Genomic DNA, 22885 nt, shown 5'->3' with positions numbered 1-22885 from the left:
ATGCTGGTTAGTTGAGACTTCTGGTTGCCTGATAATGGGGGCTTTGCTGTACACAGAAAAGGGTCTGTATATGGGGGAGGGGGGGACCACAGAGATGCAGAAAGTTGGCCCATGGAAGCAAGAAGTATAAATGAGGCTTGGCTAGCTCCCTCCTGGCATTGTGCTCTACAACCGAGGCTGGACATACCAGGGCAGATATCTCGGCACAGTCCCAGTTGGACGCATTCTGTGAACCAAATAAGTAAGTGGAAACTTTTTGTCATGACTGTTAGAATGTGATGAGTTCATATAATCTGGATGAGTGTTATTGTGGAAGAACGTCTTCCTGAGCGCCGGTTTCCTGTGATAGGATGCAGATGACAAAAGCAGGAACCTCTGAGAGTGTCACCATCCAACAGCTGTGCCGGCCGGCATGTGCCTGGAGGACACATGGAGACCTCTCCCGCCATTCCAACAGCAGGGAGGACACCTCTGAGAAAGCATCCTGACGCCACGGCAACTGCCGCTAAAGGAGTCAGTGAGCACAGGGGCGTAGCAATAGACCCTGCAAGGGATGCAGCCGCATGGGGGCCCAGAAGCAGCAGGGGGGCCCATAGGGGAAGAAGTTTCTTTTCCCTGTCCTGAGACACTGATAACTAAGGGCACGGAGTGAAAAAGCTTTCTGTTGTCTGAACAATTGTTCTAACGACTGCCTCTGATCAGCCACTGATAAGGAATCATTCAAAGTTTTGCAGACAAAGATTTGTAGACAGTCTCTATTCAGTGTGCAGCAGGGTCTTGCGTACTGCGCCCAGCCCCCAAGTGCTCTGTACTGTAGTGATGCTGGAGAAATCAGAGATGGACAGGAGTGAGTGTAAGAAGCTGAGGCTGGTAGCACTCTCGTCTGTTGGGGTTTTTTTTTTGTATGAATTTTTGGGAGAGGGGGCCCCATCCAAAGATTTGTAGGGGGGGGGGGGGTGGCGGTGATTTTCTAGTTACATCCCTGAGTGAGCAGGTTAGGTGGCGTTGGTTGTATGTAAGGTAACTGTGCTGGGGGCTGCACTGGAGATAGCAGACATTTCATGAAGGCAGACAGAGGTCAAACCAGAGATGTAGAGTGAGAAGAACCATCACATGCTGGCTCAGGAACATGGGAATAGATCAGGAGTGGTCAGGACAGGCGAGGTATGCACAGAAAGCGCAGTGTAAGATCAGACACAACCACAGGAGCAGACAGAACTATCAGCACTGACTTCTGTCTCATAGGCAAGGTTCATCCTCATCAGAGCAGGGACAAGGTCCTCCAGCACCCAAGGCTGAGACACCAAAGTGCGCCCGTCCACCCCCTCCCACCCCAGCCGTCACTCACTGATTGCTTTTAGACTAAGAGGGCGCCACAGGGGCCCACAACCTCCCCGACACCTTAATATCTAGTTATATGGCTTGCAGTCACTGCTATGTATCCCCTTTTCTTACTTCTTCCTGCTTCATACACAATTAGAAATGACAGCTGAATGAATTCTGCGCCCCCTCCTACACTGCGCCCTGAGGCTGGAGCCTCTCCAGCCTATGCCTCGGCCGGCCCTGATCCTCATTGTGCCATTCCAACACCTGTGCCAAAACTGCAGATGACTATGCCCATACTGGCACATGCACCCCAGCCTTGGTCATAAGACTGCAGGGGCATAACTAGAATTGCATGCCTCCCCCTCCCTGCAGGATAGCATGGGACAATAAGCCTCTCAAACCTCTCCCCCTCCCCTCACTCTCTGTAAGTGCAGCCAGGAAGTAAGCTAATATATATAAAATATAATAAATATATGTGGATGCTGGAGAGTGTACTGGTTTAGAGAAAAAACGAGGTGGAAAAAAAAAAAGAGATAAACAATTGTAATTATCCTCCTGCTAAAAATGACCTTTATAGATATCCCACAGTTTTATTTTATTTTTAAATCTACTTTTTACGTTTTTCCTGTTACACTGTCTCTGCTCAATGACACATTCATTGACGTATGTCAGAGCTAAATGTTCTATGTTGCTACCCCTGGCTCCTGATCATGTGACTCACATCGGTCATGTGACTGGGAGTCGGGGAATGGCAGCAGAGAGTGTGCAGCTGTGAGGCATGGAAGGAGACCCACAATGCTGGAGAAGGTGAAAATTACACCAGCCCCCCACCCCATCCTCCTGTGTCCTCCCCATGCGATCACAGGGGTTTATTGTTGCACCCCTAATTGCATGCACTCACCCGCCTATGGATTGGTACGGCAGGTATTTTTCTTTTCAGCTTTTACAAAAGCTTTTTGTATGCAAAAATAACCGTCAGTTAAATCCGTAGAACAGCCGTGGCCGGCCTGAAGCTGTAACATTTATAGCGCTATGTGATGACAGGTCCACTTTAAAGAGACACTAAAGCAAAAACAAAAAAATGATGATATAATGAATTGGTTGTGTAGTACGGATGATTACTAGAACATTAGTAGCAAAGAAAATATTCTCATAATTTTATTTTCAGTTATATAGTGGTTTTTTCTTTATAACATTGCATCACTCTCTAATATTTGCAGTTTACACACTACTCAGCATTCTAAATCATTTTACAGAGCAGGCTAGTGAACTACTGACCTGTCCACTGCAGAAGAAAAAAACAATACAACTGACAGTTGAGAAAATAAACTTCAGAAGACAGAGCTCTCTGTGACTTTGAAAGTTGTGGAGCTCAATGGCTCTTTTGCATAGATAACAACTGGAATTTCTTATCGCGAAAATCTTAAAAATTAAAATACATGTTAACATATACCAATAAGAAGTACATTTCTTCCTGAGTAAAATGAGCCATAAATTACTTTTCTCCTATGGTGCTGTCACTTACAGTAAGTGGTAGAAATCTGACAGAAGTGACAGGTTTTGGAGTAGCCCATTTTCTCATAGGGGGTTGCTTCAATAGAAGGCAGGGGTGATTGGCATAAGATGCTTGTAGACGGCAGACACACAGGGGGTAGCAGGTTTAAGGGCAGCTGTGCCTCCAGATCAATCAGCCATTAATGGTAAGGTTAATAGAGTAAAAGGTGGAAGCCTGACAGCCGTTCCACAGGATTAACCTGCTTCTTCAGAATAATGGTTGCCTCTGAAGAAACAGGTTAATTCTGTGAAACGGCTGTCAGGCCTCCACCTTTGTATGTCAGTGCTATGGGGATGAATTAAAGGTTGTTTTACCATCATCTGCTGCGACTGGTGCCCGGATACCGGGGGTTGCTAGGGTTTTCTTTACAGTATTTTTAAAAGCACTTAGTGAATGGCAGTTGCTCCGTCCAACTGCAAAAAAAGTGTACGGTAAGCAGGGAGGCTGGCCAGCATCATTGTAAACTGTATAAATCCTTTTCAGGGAATGTCTTTATAAAGAATAAAGGTCATGCTGAAAATCCCCCATGAAGAGATGGACTAACCCAAAACCTGTCGGTAATGTCAGATTTCTACTACCTACTGTAAGTGACAGGAACATAGGAGAAAAGTCATTTATGGCTCATTTTACTCTGGGAGAAACGCACTTCTTATTTGTATGTGTTGGATTTTCGTGACAGTTCCTCTTTAACTCTTCCTGTACTGGAAAACAATATTAGACTTATGTCTGTGCTCCTAATGTTTTATTTCTTAGCTGTACTACACATACAAATCATTATAGCATAATTTTCTTTCCGCTTCAGTGTCTCTTTAACATGCGACAGGTTCCCTTTCACTTGAATTACCTCTGAGCTTTCTCAGTCACTATACTTAGCAAGAAGCGAAGGCTTCCCCTGCGGGATGTCAGATAACTCGTCGTGAGTCAGAGCACTTTCCCTGCACACATGTACTGACCGTACTATCACTGATCACATCACACGGGCTGCACCACAATCAGGTAGAAAGTTACATAGTTTGCTTATTAGTGAGTTCCAGCTAAGCACCCCCCCCCCTCGTCCCCCTCGCCCGCCGCGTCCGTCCGCCCCTCTGCGCTCTGGTGAATCACGCCAGGGAAATGCTTTAGAGATTTTTCCATCTCCACGGGAGATTTGATTTCCGTTTTATTCTGTCTATTTGTTTAGGTTTCAGTTTAGCTTAATCGGCAACCAGAACCAGAGGGGGATTTCCAAGAAAAGAAAAGTTAAACGGATTCCTGGCGATTGATGAAGGTGACTCGTCTCATAGGACTGTGTGGAAACTATTTATTAAAGTGATGGATAAACAGGTGACTTTAGCATGCGAAAAAGCAACTTAAAGTGAACCCAATGTGAGATATGGAGGCTGCCATAGTTATTTCCTGTTAAACAATACCAGTTGCCTGGCAGTCCTGCTGATCTCTTTGGTTGCAGTAGTGTCTGAAACACACACCTGAAACAAGCATGCAGCTAATCCAGTCACACTTCAGTCAGAGCACCTGATCTGCTGCATGCTTGTTCAGGGGCTATGGCCATTTCAATGTTATAGAGGCACAGGATCATCAGGACAGCCAGACAATCTGCATTGTTTAAAAGGAAATCAATATGTCAGCCTCCATATCCCTTTAAAGAAATCTGTACAGAATTGCATGACAGCAAAGATTTGCTGAATAGTAAGCCAGGTACAGGTGCCCCCAGTATAGGTAGCCAGGTATAGGTGCCCCAGTATAGGTAGCCAGGTATAGGTGCCCCCAGTATAGGTAGCCAGGTATAGGTGCCCCAGTATAGGTAGCCAGGTATAAATGCCCCCGGTATAGGTAGCCAGGTATAGATGCCCCCAGTATAGGAAGCCAGGTATAGATGCCCCCAGTATAGGTAGCCAAGTATAGGTGTCCCCCAGTATAGGTAGCCAGGTATAGGTGCCACCAGTATAGGCAGCCAGGAATAGATGCCCCAGTATGGTAGCCAGGAATAGGTGCCCCCAGTAAAGGTAGCCAGTTATAGATGCCCCCAGTATAGGTAGCCAGCCATAGGTGCCCCCAGTATAGGTAGCCAGGTATACATGCCCCCAGTATAGGTAGCCAGCTAAAGGTGTCCCCAGTATAGGTAGCCAGGCATAGGTGCCCCCAGTATAGGAAGCCAAGTATAGGTGTCCCCAGTATAGGTAGCCAAGTATAGGTGTCCCCAGTATAGGTAGCCAGGTATAGGAGCCCCCAGTATAGGTAGCCAGGTATAAATGCCCCCGGTATAGGTAGCCAGTTATAGATGCCCCCAGTATAGGAAGCCAGGTATAGATGCCCCCAGTATAGGTAGCCAAGTATAGGTGTCCCCAGTATAGGTAGCCAGGTATAGATGCCCCCAGTATAGGTAGCCAAGTATAGGTGTCCCCAGTATAGGTAGCCAGGTATAGGTGCCCCCAGTATAGGTAGTCAGGTATAGATGCCCCCAGTATAGCTAGACAGGTATAGGTGCCCCCAGTATAGGTAGCCAGGTATAAATGCCCCCGGTATAGGTAGCCAGTTATAGATGTCCACAGTATAGGAAGCCAAGTATAGGTGTCCCCAGTATAGGTAGCCAAGTATAGGTGTCCCCAGTATAGGTAGCCAGGTATAGGTGCCCCCAGTATAGGTAGCCAGTTATAGATGCCCCCAGTATAGGTAGCCAGCCATAGGTGCCCCCAGTATAGGTAGCCAGGTATACATGCCCCCAGTATAGGTAGCCAGGCATAGGTGCCCCCAGTATAGGTAGCCAGGCATAGGTGCCCCCAGTATAGGTAGTCAGGTATAGATGCCCCCAGTATAGCTAGATAGGTATAGGTGCCCCCAGTATAGGTAGCCAGGTATAAATGCCCCCGGTATAGGTAGCCAGTTATAGATGCCCCCAGTATAGGAAGCCAAGTATAGGTGTCCCCAGTATAGGTAGCCAAGTATAGGTGTCCCCAGTATAGGTAGCCAGGTATAGGAGCCCCCAGTATAGGTAGCCAGGTATAAATGCCCCCGGTATAGGTAGCCAGTTATAGATGCCCCCAGTATAGGAAGCCAGGTATAGGTGCCCCCAATATAGGTAGCCAAGTATAGGTGTCCTCAGTATAGGTAGCCAAGTATAGGTGTCCCCAGTATAGGTAGCCAGGTATAAATGCCCCCGGTATAGGTAGCCAGTTATAGGTGCCCCCAGTATAGGAAGCCAGGTATAGGTGCCCCCAGTATAGAAAGCAAGGTATAAATGCCCCCCAGTATAGGTAGCCAGGTATAGGTGCCCCCAGTATAGGTTAGCCAGGTATAGATGTCCCCAGTATAGGTAGCCAGGCATAGGTGCCCCCAGTATAGGTAGCCAGGCATAGGTGCCCCCAGTATAGGTAGCCAGGCATAGGTGCCCCCAGTATAGGTAGCCAGGTATAGGTGCCCCCAGTATAGGTTAGCCAGGTATAGATGTCCCCAGTATAGGTACCCAGGCATAGGTGCCCCCAGTATAGGTAGCCAGGCATAGGTGCCCCCAGTATAGGTAGCCAGGCATAGGTGTCCCCAGTATAGGTAGCCAGGTATAGGTGCCCCCAGTATAGGTTAGCCAGGTATAGATGTCCCCAGTATAGGAAGCCAGGTATAGGAGCCCCCAGTATAGGTAGCCAGGCATAGGTGCCCCCAGTATAGGTAGCCAGGCATAGGTGCCCCCAGTATAGGTAGCCAGGCATAGGTACCCCCAGTATAGGTTAGCCAGGTATAGGTGTCCTCAGTATAGGTAGCCAGGTATAGGTGCCCCCAGTATAGGTAGCCAGTTATAGATGCCCCCAGTATAGGTAGCCAGGTACAGGTGCCCCCGGTATAGGTAGCCAGGTATAGGTGCCCACAGTATAGGTGTAGCCAGGTATAGGTGCCCCCAGTATAGATAGCCAGGTATAGGAGCCCCCAATATTGGTAGCCAGGTATAGGTGCCCCCAGTATAGATAGCCAGGGATAGGTGCCCCCAGTATAGGTAGCCAGTTATAGATGCACCCAGTATAGGTAGCCAGGTATAGATGGCCCCAGTATAGGTAGCCAGGTGCAGGTGCCCCCGGTATAGGTAGCCAGGTATAGGTGCCCACAGTATAGGTGTAGCCAGGTATAGGTGCCCCCAGTATAGATAGCCAGGGATAGGTGCCCCCAGTATAGGTAGCCAGTTATAGATGCACCCAGTATAGGTAGCCAGGTATAGATGCACCCAGTATAGGAAGCCAGGTATAGACTCCCTGAGTATAGAAAGCCAGGTATAGATGCCCCAAGTATAGGTATCGAGGTATAGGTGCCCCAGTATAGGTAGCCTGGCATAGGTTCCCCAGTATAGGTAGCCAGGAGTAGGTGCCTCCAGTATAGATAGCCAGGGATAGGTGCCCCAGTATATGAAGCCAGGTATAGGTGCCCCAGTATAGGTAGCCAGGTACAGGTGCCCCCAGTATAGGTAGCCATGTACAGGTGCCCCAGTATAGGTATCCAGGTATAGATGCCCCAGTATAGGTAGCCAGGTATAGGTGCCCCAAGTATAAGTATCCAGGTATAGATGCCCCAGTATAGGTAGCCAGGTATAGGTGCCCCCAGGATAGGTAGCCAGGTATTGGTGCCCCCAGTATAGGTAGCCAGGTATAGGTGCCCCCAGTATAGGTAGCCAGGTATAGGTGGCCATGTGCCCCCGGTATAGTATAGTGATCATTTACTTCCCTTCAGCTCCAGCGGTGGGTCCAGGTCTCCCCTCCTTCAGCTGCGGCTCCTCTTCCTTCATGGCGGGCGGGTGCGCAGATGAGCAAGCGGGCATGAGTGCGGAAGAGCGCACAAGCGAGCCAGCCATGACGTCACCTAAATGATACGTATCAAGGAGGCGGAGCGTCATGGCAGATCCGCCCCGTATCAAGGAGGCGGAGCGTCATGGCAGATCCACCCCGTATCAAGGAGGCGGAGCGTCATGGCAGATCCGCCCCATATCAAGGAGGCGGAGCGTCATGGCAGATCCACCCCGTATCAAGGAGGCGGAGCGTCATGGCAGATCTGTCCCTGACAATGCAGAACATGCAGTGTGTTGATAGAAGCGCACAATGCACATCTATGGCAGCACAGTAGATGTACAGTGTATTTCTAGCTGTTGGCACCTACAATGTGGGTTAATTAAGGTGAACTTTATAGGGGCATATGAGCAGAAGCCCCCCAAAACATCAGAGGTAGTGATGAGCAGAAATTACGTCTATACGTAGTTACGCATCATAACTCGCAATTATGCATCCTAATCGTAATACAACATTTTGGGCGAAATCCTAATTAATTTAGTAGGTAATTGTAATTATTCGTAATTTCGCGTTATTTTTCATGTAATTTTTGGGCCATTTTGTGACAACTTTAGCCAGATTTTACAAATGCTAAGAAAAACGATTTTTAAACCGTCATTCTTTGCCGTTTTAAAAACCACTTTTCTTTGCATTTTTAAAATCAATGTTCTCAAAACCTACAAGGTCTTTTTGAAAAAATTCTTTTTTTGACTTGCTCCCACTATTCTTCATAACATACAGTGCGTAGCAATTTTGGTGACAATAGGATGTATGTCAGCTTTGCTATTCACCGCCAAATCAGGACAAAATTGTGTGAAAAATACACAAAAATCCATGCGAAATTACGAATAATTATACAAAAATCCAATTGAATGAACAATTTGTAATTACATATAAGCGCAATAATGTATAGACATGTAAGTTTACTTATGGCTAGCTGCATCCATGTGCTATTTCAGTTTGCATTCCGTATTGATCCGCTGAAATTCCGATTTCTGCAAATGACGATTTCCGTCACCGCGGTATACTGATGGTAACGCTATTTACGATTTCCAAATTCCAAAAATGCATTTGTTTCAAAAGGACATCCGCAAAATATTATGGATTCCTTTTACAATACTTTACATTACAATATACTTGTGAACGGTTACCGGTAAGTTAAATATTTCGGAACTCAGAAGCATTCAACCAATCAGAGGATGCAGAATTTTTGAAACAGAAATCAAATAGCCACAGTAATTATAGGCCAATCAAAAGGCTCAGTAACTTTATTTTCGTGTCTTTTGATTGGCCTAAAATTTCCATGGTTTTCCTATTTTTGCAGCAAATTACTGCATTCTCTGATAGGTCCAATACTACCAAGTATTTCCAATTTACCAATTTTTTGCAGTAAATCGGAAAGCGGAAATACCTGGTAGCATTGGACCAATCAGAGAGATGAATGAGTCGAGCAGACTCTGCTGCTCGACTCATTCATCTCTCCTCTCGCTCTTCCTCTGCTGCTCCTCTCTGCCAAGCTCTTCACTGGCTACCAATCAACCAAAGGATCCAGCTCAATCTCTTATCCCTAACCTACAAAGCTCTCCACAATCTCTCTCCCCTGTACATCTCCTCACTAGTTTCCAGATATCAACCCAACCGCAATCTCAGATCTGCACACGAGCTTCTTCTATCCTCTTCTACTGTTCTATAATTACCTCCTCACATTCACGTGTACAAGACTTCTCACGGGCCTCACCCCTCCTCTGTAATGCCCTCCCACAGCACATCCGCCACTCTCCCACCTTTGAAATCTTTAAACGCTCCCTCAAAACCCACCTTTTCCGACAAGCATATTCTCTAGCTTAGGCCATACACCCTTCAACCTCGCATCTACATTTACTCCTCACTAAATAACCTAATTACGCACTGCCTGTACATATACTGTATACTTCCCCACCTCTTGTTTCCACCCCATTCCTTTAGATTGTAAGCTCGCAAGGGCAGGGCTCTCACCCTTTTGTGTCATGGACTGTTATTCATTTAATTGCTTGCACTCTGTTAGACATTTATACATTTTAGTCATCATGTTAAATCAAATTGTATTCACCAGTTCTGTATTGTGTACCAGTGTTCATATTTGATGTATATCATTGTCTGTATTATTATGTATCCCTTGTTTGTTTTCTTACATTGTACAGCTCCACGGAATATGTCGGATTATCATTTTAACTTTTTATATAATTTTGAAATTTGTTTTGAGAGTTATAATTTTGTAAATTATCACTTTTTGTTTTAAAGTTATTTGCAACAGATAAAGTTGGTTTTAGGGTTAGGCGTGAGGAAGGGAGGTCTTAGGGTTAGGCACCACCAGGGGGGTTCTTAGGGTTAGGCACCACCAGGGGGGTCTTAGGGTTAGGCACCACCAGGGGGGTTCTTAGGGTTAGGCTCCACCAGGGGGGTCTTAGGGTTAGGCACCACCAGGGGGGTCTTAGGGTTAGGCACCACCAGGGGGGTCTTAGGGTTAGGCACCACCATGGTGGTCTTAGGGTTTGGCACCACTGGGGGGGGAGGGGGTCTTAGGGTTAGGCATGATTGGGGGGGTCTTAGGGTTAGGCACCACCAGAGGAAATTTAGGGTTAGGCACCACCAGGGGAGATTTAGGGTTAGGCACCACCAGGGGAGCTCTTAGGGTTAGTCACCACCAGGAGGGTCTTAGGGTTTGGCACCACTGGGGGAGGGGGAGTACTAGGGTTAGGCATGACCGGGGAGAGGGGTACTAGGGTTAGGCACCACCAGGGGCATTTTAGGATTAGGCACCACTGGGGGGTCCTTAGGGTTAGGCATCACCAGGGGGGTTTTAGGATTAGGCACCACCAGGGAGGTCATATGCTGGGGATACACGGTACGTTTATGTACCGTGTATCAATCAGCTGATCCGGCCAGCTGATAATATTCAGCTGGCCCGATCATGCCACTCGGCCCGCTCGATTCCCGCCGGCGGACAATGGCAGGGAATCGAGCGGTGATAAGGAAGCGCCGGTGGGGACGAGCTCGATCCGGCGCATAAAACGAGCCGTGTATGCACGGCATTAGGGTTAGCCTAACCCGGTTAGGCACCACCAGGAAGGGGTTAGGGTTGGGTATCGGTAGAGGGAGGGTTCTGTGTGAGAGTAGGGTTAGGTTTAGTTGTAGCAGTGCTGGGCCGAAATTACGCATTAGCGTAATTACGCATCGTAATTCACTACAAATGCACCGTAAGCGTTACGTGTAAGGTTACGGTATTACGCGTAATTAATTACGCGTAGACCGTGGGTTACGTTTTACGCGTAACAAATTACGCGTAAGACAGTAAACTCCCATTGAAATTACACAGTCTGCCGTAATCGCGTAATATTACGCTCCCGTATAATATAAAAAAGCCGCCGACTTTAAGGGTTAATAGCAAAGCCCCCTTAAGTGCTAAGAGCCTTAAATTTGAAGAATATATTAAGGAGATCAGAAGGAATAAGAGGAAAAAATTTTTTTTCAAAAAGACCTTATAGTTTTTGAGAAAATCGATGTTAAAGTTTCAAAGGAAAAATATATACATTTAAAAACCCGCCGACTTTAACGGTTAATAGCAAAGCCTGCTTAAAATTTAGAAACACCAAATTCACAGGGTATATTAAGGGGATCAGTGGGAATAAGAGGAAAAATTTTTTTTTCAAAAAGACCTTATAGTTTTTGAGAAAATCGATTTTTAAGTTTCAAGGGCGAAAATGTCTTTTAAATGCAGAAAATGACAGTTTTTTTTGCACAGGTAACAATAGTGTTTTATTTTCATAGATTCCCCCAAGTGGGAAGAGTTTTACTTACTTCGTTCTGAGTGTGGGAAATATAAAAAAAAACGACGTGGGGTCCCCCCTCCCAGACCTCTTTAACCCCTTGTCCCCCATGCAGACTGGGATAGCCAGAATGCGGAGCACCGGCCGCGTGGGGCTCCGCACCCTGACTATACCAGCCCGCATGGTCCATGGATTGGGGGGTCTCAGAAGGGGAGGGGCAGCCAAGCTTTCCCCTCCCCCTCCGAGCCCTTGTCCAATCCAAGGACAAGGGGCTCTTCTCCACCTCCGATGGGCGGTGGAGGTGGAGGCCGCGATTTCCTGGGGAGGGGTTCATGGTGGCATCTGGGAGTCCCCTTTAAAAAGGGGTCCCCCAGATGCCCACCCCCCTCCCAGGAGAAATGAGTATAGAGGTACTTGTAGTACCCCTTACCCATTTCCTTTAAGAGTTAAAAGTAAATAAACACACAAACACATAGAAAAAGTATTTTAATTGAACAAAAAACATAACCACGAAAAAAGTCCTTTAATATTCTTAATTAACCATTAATACTTACCTGTCCCTTTAAAAGCCAGTTCCCACGCAATATCCTCGGAAATATACTAATCAGTTACAATGTAACAAAGTTATTACAATGTAACAACTTTGTTACTTTGTAACACCACCGCACCCGACGTCACTCGCCGCCACCGCCGCACCCGCACGCACCCGACAGAGCTCTGAGCTATATAGCTCAGAGCTCTCTAAGCATCTTTGTATTTGGGCTCCAAGGAGCCCCATTGGTCCTTAGCAGACCAATGGGGTTCCTTTAAATCAGAAGGAACCCCATTGGTCTGCTAAGGACCAATGGGGCTCCTTGGAGCCCAAATACAAAGATGCTAAGAGAGCTCTGAGCTATATAGCTCAGAGCTCTGTCGGGTCCGTGCGGGACGCTAAGTCCCCGCCGCCTCCCGCTGTCCACCCCGCCTCTCCCACATGTCACCCACATGTCACCCACATGTGGGTGACATGTGGGTGACAGATGTGGGCGGGGCTGACAGCGGGAGGCGGCGGGGACTTAGCGTCTCGCACGGACCCGACAGAGCTCTGAGCTATATAGCTCAGAGCTCTCTTAGCATCTTTGTATTTGGGCTCCAAGGAGCCCCATTGGTCCTTAGCAGACCAATGGGGTTCCTTCTGATTTAAAGGAACCCCATTGGTCTGCTAAGGACCAATGGGGCTCCTTGGAGCCCAAATACAAAGATGCTTAGAGAGCTCTGAGCTATATAGCTCAGAGCTCTGTCGGGTGCGTGCGGGTGCGGCGGTGGCGGCGAGTGACGTCGGGTGCGGTGGTGTTACAAAGTAACAAAGTTGTTACATTGTAACTGATTAGTATATTTCCGAGGATATTGCGTGGGAACTGGCTTTTAAAGGGACAGGTAAGTATTAATGGTTAATTAAGAATATTAAAGGACTTTTTTCGTGGTTATGTTTTTTGTTCAATTAAAATACTTTTTCTATGTGTTTGTGTGTTTATTTACTTTTAACTCTTAAAGGAAATGGGTAAGGGGTACTACAAGTACCTCTATACTCATTTCTCCTGGGAGGGGGGTGGGCATCTGGGGGACCCCTTTTTAAAGGGGACTCCCAGATGCCACCATGAACCCCTCCCCAGGAAATCGCGGCCTCCACCGCCCATCGGAGGTGGAGAAGAGCCCCTTGTCCTTGGATTGGACAAGGGCTCGGAGGGGGAGGGGAAAGCTTGGCTGCCCCTCCCCTTCCGAGACCCCCCAATCCATGGACCATGCGGGCTGGTATAGTCAGGGTGCGGAGCCCCACGCGGCCGGTGCTCCGCATTCTGGCTATCCCAGTCTGCATGGGGGACAAGGGGTTAAAGAGGTCTGGGAGGGGGGACCCCACGTCGTTTTTTTTTTATATTTCCCACACTCAGAACGAAGTAAGTAAAACTCTTCCCACTTGGGGGAATCTATGAAAATAAAACACTATTGTTACCTGTGCAAAAAAAACTGTCATTTTCTGCATTTAAAAGACATTTTCGCCCTTGAAACTTAAAAATCGATTTTCTCAAAAACTATAAGGTCTTTTTGAAAAAAAAAATTTTCCTCTTATTCCCACTGCTCCCCTTAATATACCCTGTGAATTTGGTGTTTCTAAATTTTAAGCAGGCTTTGCTATTAACCGTTAAAGTCGGCGGGTTTTTAAATGTATATATTTTTCCTTTGAAACTTTAACATCGATTTTCTCAAAAACTATAAGGTCTTTTTGAAAAAAAATTTTTTCCTCTTATTCCTTCTGATCTCCTTAATATATTCTCCAAATTTGAGGCTCTTAGCACTTAAGGGGGCTTTGCTATTAACCCTTAAAGTCGGCGGCTACCTAACATTGATCCATGCGTCAACTTTTCCGCTTGGCAGCATGACCTTACGCATTAATTGCTAGTAGGAATTTACGCGTAAGCCTATAACGTAACAACCTGAATTACGGTATTCTTACGCGTAATTGCGTAAGGGCAATGCGTAATTACAGACATGTACCGAAATTGAATGTCTATGCCGTAAGCGTAATTTCGTAATGCGTAATAGCGTAAAATTACGCGTAATGATCCGTAAGCGTAGCTTTTTCCATTACGACAAGCACTGAGTTGTAGTAAAACATCAGTAATATTTACCAATGTTTTACTATGCTTATTACGATAGTACATATATTTTTGTTTTCATTGTTATCAACAATATTTTGCAATTTTATTAACTGAAGAAATGCTAAAAATATTGTCATAGACAATATTATAACATTTCGGTTATACCCTGCGCCCTTATTTGATCTATGCCCCTAGATGTAGCGCAATGCACTGCGATGCCCTAGTGTGAATCGAGCCGTACTCAGCATTGTCCGCGTCACACCTTGCTTGCCTCAGTTGTGTCTCTCAGATTGCTGTGAATGGTGAGAAGGTGTTTTTCTCAATGAGAGGCACTTCCTGCTTTCGGAAGGTTTTTTGTTCTGCCTCACTTGCTGCCAGTTATTGCACCTCCCAGACACAGACAATAACCTGAACCACAAGGAAACTTGCACAGAGGTTGTGGAATGCGATTAGTATACCGTAAAATAATGAAAGGGCCTTGTAAGACAGTGCCGTCCATTCTACGGGGCTTTCTGCGCTGCCACGGCCGCACAAAGCACGCCTTAATGTTTAATGACACATAATATCGGCGGATTAATCAAGGTAATGCTAGACAGTCATCCGTCTAACCAATTCTTCCCAGATGAAAGTGCTCCGACCGATTATAGGATGGTTGCCCAACCTGATGGTAAATGATTGAACCAAGTGATAATAATTGCCTGCTGTTCCTGTAACTGAAAGAGAAACTGCGACCAAGAATTGAACTTTATCCCAATCAGTAGCTGATACTCCCTTTCCCACGAGAAATCTATTCCTTTTCACAAACAGACCAACAGGGGGCGCTGTATGGCTGATATTGGGGGTGAAACCCCTCCCACAAGAAACTCTAAGTACGTACTCCTGGCAGTTTCCTGTTTGTGAACCTTGTTGCATTGTGGGAAATAGCTGTTTATAGCTTTTTTGCAACTGCCAAAAAAGCATGCAGCAGCTACATCACCTGCCAGCAGTAAAAATGTCACCATGTGATAAATGTCAGAATGTAAATCAGGGATTTAAAAGATTTTACAATGGGCATAATTATTGTAAAAATTATTATTACATTATTTTCACTGGAGTTCCTCTTTAAAGATGACTCTAGCGAAAAAAGAAAGCAGTTAAAATCTGTCAGAACCAACAGGATTTGGACTAGTCCATCTCCTCATGGGGGATTCTCAGGGTATTCTTTGTTTTCAAAAGCATTTTCTGAACAGCAGTTGCTAAGTCTAATTGACAACATAGTGTGACATCAAGTATGGAGGCTGGCTGGTATCTTAGTATTCTGGCAGTTAAACTGCCGCTGAAGAAATGCTCTTGAAAACAACGATAACCATGAGAATCCTTCATGAGGAGATGGACTAGTCCAAAACCTGTCGGTTCTGTCAGATTTTAACTGCTCACTTTTTTTTTTTGCTGTAGTGGCTCTTTAAAGCAAACCTGAACTTAAATATAAAAGTCAAAATAAACACACACGTCATACTTACCTACGGCGTAGTCCGCTTATCAATCTCTTTCAACTCCCGCGCCCTGTTTGTCTACTGTGATCGATGGAATTCTCTGTTCTCCATTTAAAAAATGGCCATTACCCCATTACAGCTTCCTGGTCAGCACACTATTATATTGTAATATCGCCCACATGAGCCATAGGGAAACATGGGCATTACTTTGCACATCAGTTGTCCTTTCAGTCATAACTGACAGCAACTGATATCATGTGGAAAAGGGCCTAAAGCTTTCAGCTTCTGGAGAGACAAGTCTGACTAGATCTAGTCACAACGGGAAGGAATCATTGTTAGAAGAAAATGGTGAGCTCCTCAGAGGAACTGACTGCGAGGTAAGTATGTAATACAGGTAGTCCCCGACTTACATACACCCAACTTATGAACAATCCGCCGATATGAACGCCCGCCGATCTACTGTGATGATGTCACAAAGTCGTGGACCAATTGTGCCCCCGTTTCTTGAGCAGAGTAGGTGCAGCGGAAGCTGCAACAAGTCTCACCTATTCCATTTGTATGAAGAACAAACAGAGGCGCCAAGAGGATAAAAGTACCTAAAATAGTGAAAAATTGCTGAGGAGGCAGTGGTGGACTTACCTCCTTTAAGGACACACAAAAAACTGTGAGATTCAATATCACAGAAATATATTAATCTATTCCACAGAAGATGCAATGCGTTCCGCAGGTGTAACTCTGCTTCATCAGTCAGTAATAAACAGAGTAAATAACAGCAATCAGTCACAGCACTCTTTACCGCCCAAGGCCACTGTCACCAGCCGTCTCCCTTCAGCATAGATAACAAGATGACCGCCCCCTTTTCTCCAGTATAGGTAGCCAGATGACCCCTCCCCCCTTCCCTCTAGTATAGGTAGCGAGATGACTCCTCCCCCTTTCCCTCCAGTATAGGTAGCCAGATGACTCCCTTTATGCCTTCTTTTCCCACCCCCTTTTCTGTATAGCTAGCCAGCTCGCCGTCACACCGCAGCAGCCATCAGTGTCACTCATTTCTCCACTTGTCTCCAGTGCAGAAGCTTCCTCTTCCTTTCCGTCTCCATTGCTGCCCAAGTCCATAGCCACCGGCCACAATGCAATCGTGCACAGAGAGCAAGGTGGCTGCTGCACAGGTGGCTAACAGCAGAGTACAGCGGTCAGGCACTAGCCTGATCTCCCAGCATTGCAGAATTTGCAAGCTTGCAAATGCCGCACCAGTTTAGCCTGCTGCTTTGGTGCCCTTCCTCCTGTGGTGCCCTTCCTCCTGTGGTGCCCTTCCTCTTGTGGTGCCCTAGGCCATGGCCTAGTTAGCCTTGGCCTAAATCCGGCCCTGAATGCCAGGCGTCTCTGTTCCATGGGGGCAGAGGTCAATCAGCGACGTCCTCTCTCCCTTCACTTTTGCTCTCTCTTCCTCTCTCTTGCATCATGTAATGTTGCAGTCAGAAGGACCCGCCACTAGGGGAGCTCTTCCTGATTGCCTCATTACACAACGCAAGAGAAGTTGAGTGCAAATTGTCACACCTAGTGGACTCAGCCGAGTTGTGGACCTTCAGCGGCACGATGGAGGGAATCGTGGGGATAGTGAGAGAGCATAGGGAGCCGGAAGAAGCCCCGTGTAAGTAAGAATCCTTTCCTCCCTCTGTCTCAGGTACACTTGAAAGCTGAGAAAGAAAAAAAAGTTTGATACTTACCTCAGTAGGGAGGAGCCTCTGAGGTCTTCACGGCTTCGCTCCCCTCCGCTTACGAGCTTAGCCACACTGTGATGGAACAGGGGCGTCACTATTAATCATGGGGGAACCCCGCAAAACTTTCATAGGGCCCCCCCATGTCCACACCAGTGCTTGTTGGTAATGGATGATTTGGGCAGCCCATAGGCGCTAATGCAAATATCGTCAGGAAGGGTGTTGAACGGGGGGAGGGGGCGGCAGTTAAGGTTAACTGTCAGGAAAGGTGTTTGTATGGGGGGGGGAATTAGGGTTAGGCATCAGGAAGGGTATTTGTACGGGGGATGTGGTTAGGGTTAGGCGTTAGGAAGGGTGTTTGTGTGGGGGTGGTGGGGCAGCGGGCGGCGGTTAGGTGTCAGGAAGGGTGTTTATGCTGGGGTGGTGGTTAGGGTTAGGCATTAGGAAGAGTGTTTGTGACGAGGGCGGTTAGGGTTAGGTGTAAGGAAGGGTGTTTATGCTGGGGTGGTGGTTAGGGTTAGGTGTCAGCAAGGGTGTTTATGCTGGGGTGGTGGTTAGGGTTAGGCATTAGGAAGAGTGTTTGTGACGAGGGCGGTTAGGGTTAGGTGTAAGGAAGGGTGTTTATGCTGGGGTGGTGGTTAGGGTTAGGTGTCAGCAAGGGTGTTTATGCTGGGGTGGTGGTTAGGGTTAGGCATCAGGAAGGGTGTTTATGCAGGGGTGGTGGGGCGGCGGTTAGGCGTCAGAAAGAGTGTTTGTGACAAGGGCAGTTAGGGTTAGGTGTAAGGAAGGGTGTTTATGCTGGGGTGGTGGTTAGGGTTAGGTGTCAGCAAGGGTGTTTATGCCGGGGTGGTGGTTAGGGTTAGGCATTAGGAAGAGTGATTTTGCCAGGAGGTGGTTAGGTCCTAGGCGCCAGGAAGGGTGTTTTTACGGGGGGGGGGGGGGGGCGGCAGTTAGGGTTAAGCATCAGGTAGGGTGTTTGTGCAGGGGATGGTGGTTAGGGTTAGGCGTTAGGAAGAGTGTTTGTGCCGGGGGGGGGGGGGGTTAGGGTTAGGTGTCAGCAAGGGCGTTTATGCTGGGGTGGTGGTTAGGGTTAGGCATTAGGAAGAGTGTTTGTGACGGGGGTGGTTAGGGTAGGTGTAAGGAAGGGTGTTTATGCTGGGGAGGTGATTAGGGTTAGGCATTAGGAAGAGTGTTTGTGCTGGGGGCTAAGCGTCAGGAAGGGTGTTTCTGGGGATGGTGTATGGGGGGCGGCAGTTAGGCATCAGGAAGGGTGTTTATGCTGGGGTGGTGGTTAGGGTTAGGCATTAGGAAGAGTGATTTTGCCAGGAGGTGGTTAGGTCTTAGGCGCCAGGAAGGGTGTTTGTATGGGGGGCGGCGGTTAGGGTTAGGCGTCAGTAAGAGTGGGGGGCGGTTAGGGCTAGGCGTTAGGTAGGATTTTTTTGCGGGGGGATAAGATTAAGGCGTGGGGTGGGAGGGTTCTGTGAGAGAGTAGGGTTAGGCGTGGGGTGGGAGGGTTCTGTGAGAGAGTAGGGTTAGGCGTCGGGTGGGAGGGTTCTGTGAGAGAGTAGGGTTAGGCGTCGGGTGGGAGGGTTCTGTGTGAGAGTAGGGTTAGGCATCAGGTGGGAGGGTTCTGTGTGAGAGTAGGGTTAGGCGTCAGGTGGAAGGGTTCTGTGTGAGAATAGGGTTAGGCGTTGGGTGGGAGGGTTCTGTGAGAGAGTAGGGTTAGGCGTCAGGTGGGAGGGTTCTGTGTGAGAGTAGGGTTAGACATCAGGTGGGAGGGTTCTGTGTGAGAGTAGGGTTAGGCATCAGGGGCGCCGCGAGGCATAAAGCGAACCAAGCGGTCGCTTGGGGCCTCAAGATCGTAGGGGCCTCGGCGGCTCAGTGACGTCGGCGTGACGTCACTGTTTTCCCGCAGACCCGCGGGGCTGGCAGAGCAGAGTAGGGCAGGGCTACGGGAAGATGGCCGCCGCCGAAGCCCTGCTCTGGAGACTATGTCTCCAGTACAGGTCTTCGGGTGGCCATCTTCCCGTAGCCCTGATTCAATCAGCGCGGGAGATTGGAGGAGGGAGGGAGCTCCGTGGGAACTGCGCGCCTGAGGAGCCGGCCAGGAGAGGAGACGGGGAGAGAAGACTTCTGCCAGTGCCAGGTGAGTAAATTCTTTTCTTTTTGCAGCTCTGAAAATGTGCCCTAATTGTGTTTGATTTCTGCTGAACTGTGCCCTAATAGTGTTTGATTTCTGCTGAACTGTGCCCTAATTGTGTTTGATTTCTGCTGAACTGTGCCCTAATAGTGTTTGATTTCTGCTGAACTGTGCCCTAATAGTGTTTGATTTCTGCTGAACTGTGCCCTAATTGTGTTTGATTTCTGCTGAACTGTGCCCTAATTGTGTTTTATTTCTGCTGAAAATGTGCCCTAATTGCGTTTGATATCTGCTGAAAATGTGGCCCTAATTGCGTTTGATTTCTGCTGAACTGTGCCCTAATTGCGTTTGATTTCTGCTGAACTGTGCCCTAATTGCATTTGATTTCTGCTGAAAATGTGCCCTAATTGCATTTGATTTCTGCTGAAATGTGGCCCTAATTGCGTTTGATTTCTGCTGAAAATGTGCCATAATTGCGTTTAAATTTCTGCTGAAAATGTGCCCAAATTTCGTTTGATTTCTGCTGAAATGTGGCCCAAATTCTGTTTGTTTTCTGTTGAAATGTTGCACAAATTGCGTTTGTTTTCTGCTGAAATGTTGCACAAATTGCGTTTTTATTTTCTGGTGTCTGGGGTAACTGTTGCTGCATTTATTATTTAATGGTCATAGTTGGCTATATTTGCTGTGCTACGGTTAAGCTCCGCTCATACAATGTCATGGCCAAATCCTTCTTTCGGCGCGGCTTGCTGCGCGCGCCTCATTCACCCCCACATCCATTTTCCCCCGCAAACAGCCCCGCCCCAATCCGCCCTCCAGCTCCACCCACATGTCATGGCCACGCCCACTTATGCGGGATAGCCACGCCCATTTTTCGCCAGGGCCACTTCCTACAGTTCGCTTGGGGCCACAAAAACCTTAGCTGCACCCCTGTTAGGCGTTGGGTGGGAGGGTTCTGTGAGAGAGTAGGGTTAGGCGTCGGGTGGGAGGGTTCTGTGTGAGAGTAGGGTTAGGCATCAGGTGGGAGGGTTCTGTGTGAGAGTAGGGTTAGGCGTCAGGTGGGAGGGTTCTGTGTGAGAGTAGGGTTAGGCGTCAGGTGGGAGGGTTCTGTGTGAGAGTAGGGTTAGGCGTCGGGTGGGAGGGTTCTGTGTGAGAGTAGGGTTAGGCATCAGGTGGGAGGGTTCTGTGTGAGAGTAGGGTTAGGCGTCAGGTGGGAGGGTTCTGTGTGAGAGTAGGGTTAGGCGTCAGGTGGGAGGGTTCTGTGTGAGAGTAGGGTTAGGCGTCAGGTGGGAGGGTTCTGTGTGAGAGTAGGGTTAGGCGTCAGGTGGGAGGGTTCTGTGTGAGAGTAGGGTTAGGCGTCAGGTGGGAGGGTTCTGTGTGAGAGTAGGGTTAGGCGTCAGGTGGGAGGGTTCTGTGTGAGAGTAGGGTTAGGCGTCAGGTGGGAGGGTTCTGTGTGAGAGTAGGGTTAGGCGTCAGGTGGGAGGGTTCTGTGTGAGAGTAGGGTTAGGCGTCAGGTGGGAGGGTTCTGTGTGAGAGTAGGGTTAGGCGTCAGGTGGGAGGGTTCTGTGTGAGAGTAGGGTTAGGCGTCAGGTGGGAGGGTTCTGTGTGAGAGTAGGGTTAGGCGTCAGGTGGGAGGGTTCTGTGTGAGAGTAGGGTTAGGCGTCGGGGGAGGGTTCTGTGAGAGAGTAGGGTTAGGCGTCGGGTGGGAGGGTTCTGTGTGAGAGTAGGGTTAGGCATCAGGTGGGAGGGTTCTGTGTGAGAGTAGGGTTAGGCGTCAGGTGGGAGGGTTCTGTGTGAGAGCAGGGTTAGGCGTCAGGTGGGAGGGTTCTGTGTGAGAGTAGGGTTAGGCGTCGGGGGAGGGTTCTGTGTGAGAGTAGGGTTAGGCATCAGGTGGGAGGGTTCTGTGTGAGAGTAGGGTTAGGCGTCAGGTGGGAGGGTTCTGTGTGAGAGTAGGGTTAGGCGTCAGGTGGGAGGGTTCTGTGTGAGAGTAGGGTTAGGCGTCGGGGGAGGGTTCTGTGTGAGAGTAGGGTTAGGCGTCAGGTGGGAGGGTTCTGTGTGAGAGTAGGGTTAGGCGTCAGGTGGGAGGGTTCTGTGTGAGAGTAGGGTTAGGCGTCAGGTGGGAGGGTTCTGTGTGAGAGTAGGGTTAGGCGTCAGGTGGGAGGGTTCTGTGTGAGAGTAGGGTTAGGCGTCAGGTGGGAGGGTTCTGTGTGAGAGTAGGGTTAGGTTGAGCTGTAGTAAAATGTCGGTAAGATTTTGTACTGTTTTATTATCGTTGTTAACCATTTTCATTCGGCAATATTACTCCGATAATATACACCATCCACACTTTAAAAACAATACATATATCGGTAGATAATAACAATATTTTTATTAAGTAAACTCTGCGCCTGTTTTTCCTTGCGTCCCTTTTTCATGCACGCTTTGGACCCATCTCAAAAGGGTCATAAAACAAATGTGGCCATCATAATCTTCACAATAACAAGTGTAGCCACAAAATACCTGATCCGATGGATGAAGGAAGGGGAAGTTAGTAGTCGGGGCTCCTGCTCCCCTGTAGTTAGGTTCCCATGCAGGCACACGGACAGAGGCGCCTGCGCAGTAGCATGGAACCTCTCGTGCACGGAGAAAAAAGCCAGATGCAAGTGGCTCCTCTTTTTTATCCTACCGTTATGTTTACGTTAACCACTTTATCCACCACTGCAGTATATCTATGTCCTCTGTGACTTCATCTAAGCCACGAGTCAGTAGATATACGTCTTGTAGCAGAAGCAGTGCTGTGCAGGACTGGGCTTGCTCCTGTGCACATTTCTGGCACTATCTGATGCAGCACTAATTGGTGAACGGGAATAGTTACATGGTTACATAGTTACATAGTTATTTTGGTTGAAAAAAGACATACGTCCATCAAGTTTAACCAGTATAAAGTACAACACCAGCCTGCTCCCTCACATATCCCTGCTGATCCAGAGGAAGGCGAAAAACCCTTACAAGGCATGGTCCAATTAGCCCCTAAAGGGAAAAATTCCTTCCCGACTCCAAATGGCAATCAGATAAAATCCCTGGATCAACATCATTAGGCATTACCTAGTAATTGTAGCCATGGATGTCTTTCAACGCAAGGAAAGCATCTAAGCCCCCTTTAAATGCAGGTATAGAGTTTGCCATAACGACTTCCTGTGGCAATGCCTTCCACATCTTAATCACTCTTACTGTAAAGAACCCTTTCCTAAATAAATGGCTAAAACGTTTTTCCTCCATGCGCAGATCATGTCCTCTAGTCCTTTGAGAAGGCCTAGGGACAAAAAGCTCATCCGCCAAGCTATTATATTGCCCTCTGATGTATTTATACATGTTAATTAGATCTCCTCTAAGGCGTCTTTTCTCCAGACTAAATAAACCCAGTTTATCTAACCTTTCTTGGTAAGCGAGACCTTCCATC

This window comes from Hyperolius riggenbachi, chromosome 11 (assembly GCF_040937935.1).
Source record: "Hyperolius riggenbachi isolate aHypRig1 chromosome 11, aHypRig1.pri, whole genome shotgun sequence".
Taxonomy (NCBI): domain Eukaryota; kingdom Metazoa; phylum Chordata; class Amphibia; order Anura; family Hyperoliidae; genus Hyperolius; species Hyperolius riggenbachi.
This window is presented reverse-complemented; position numbering follows the sequence as displayed.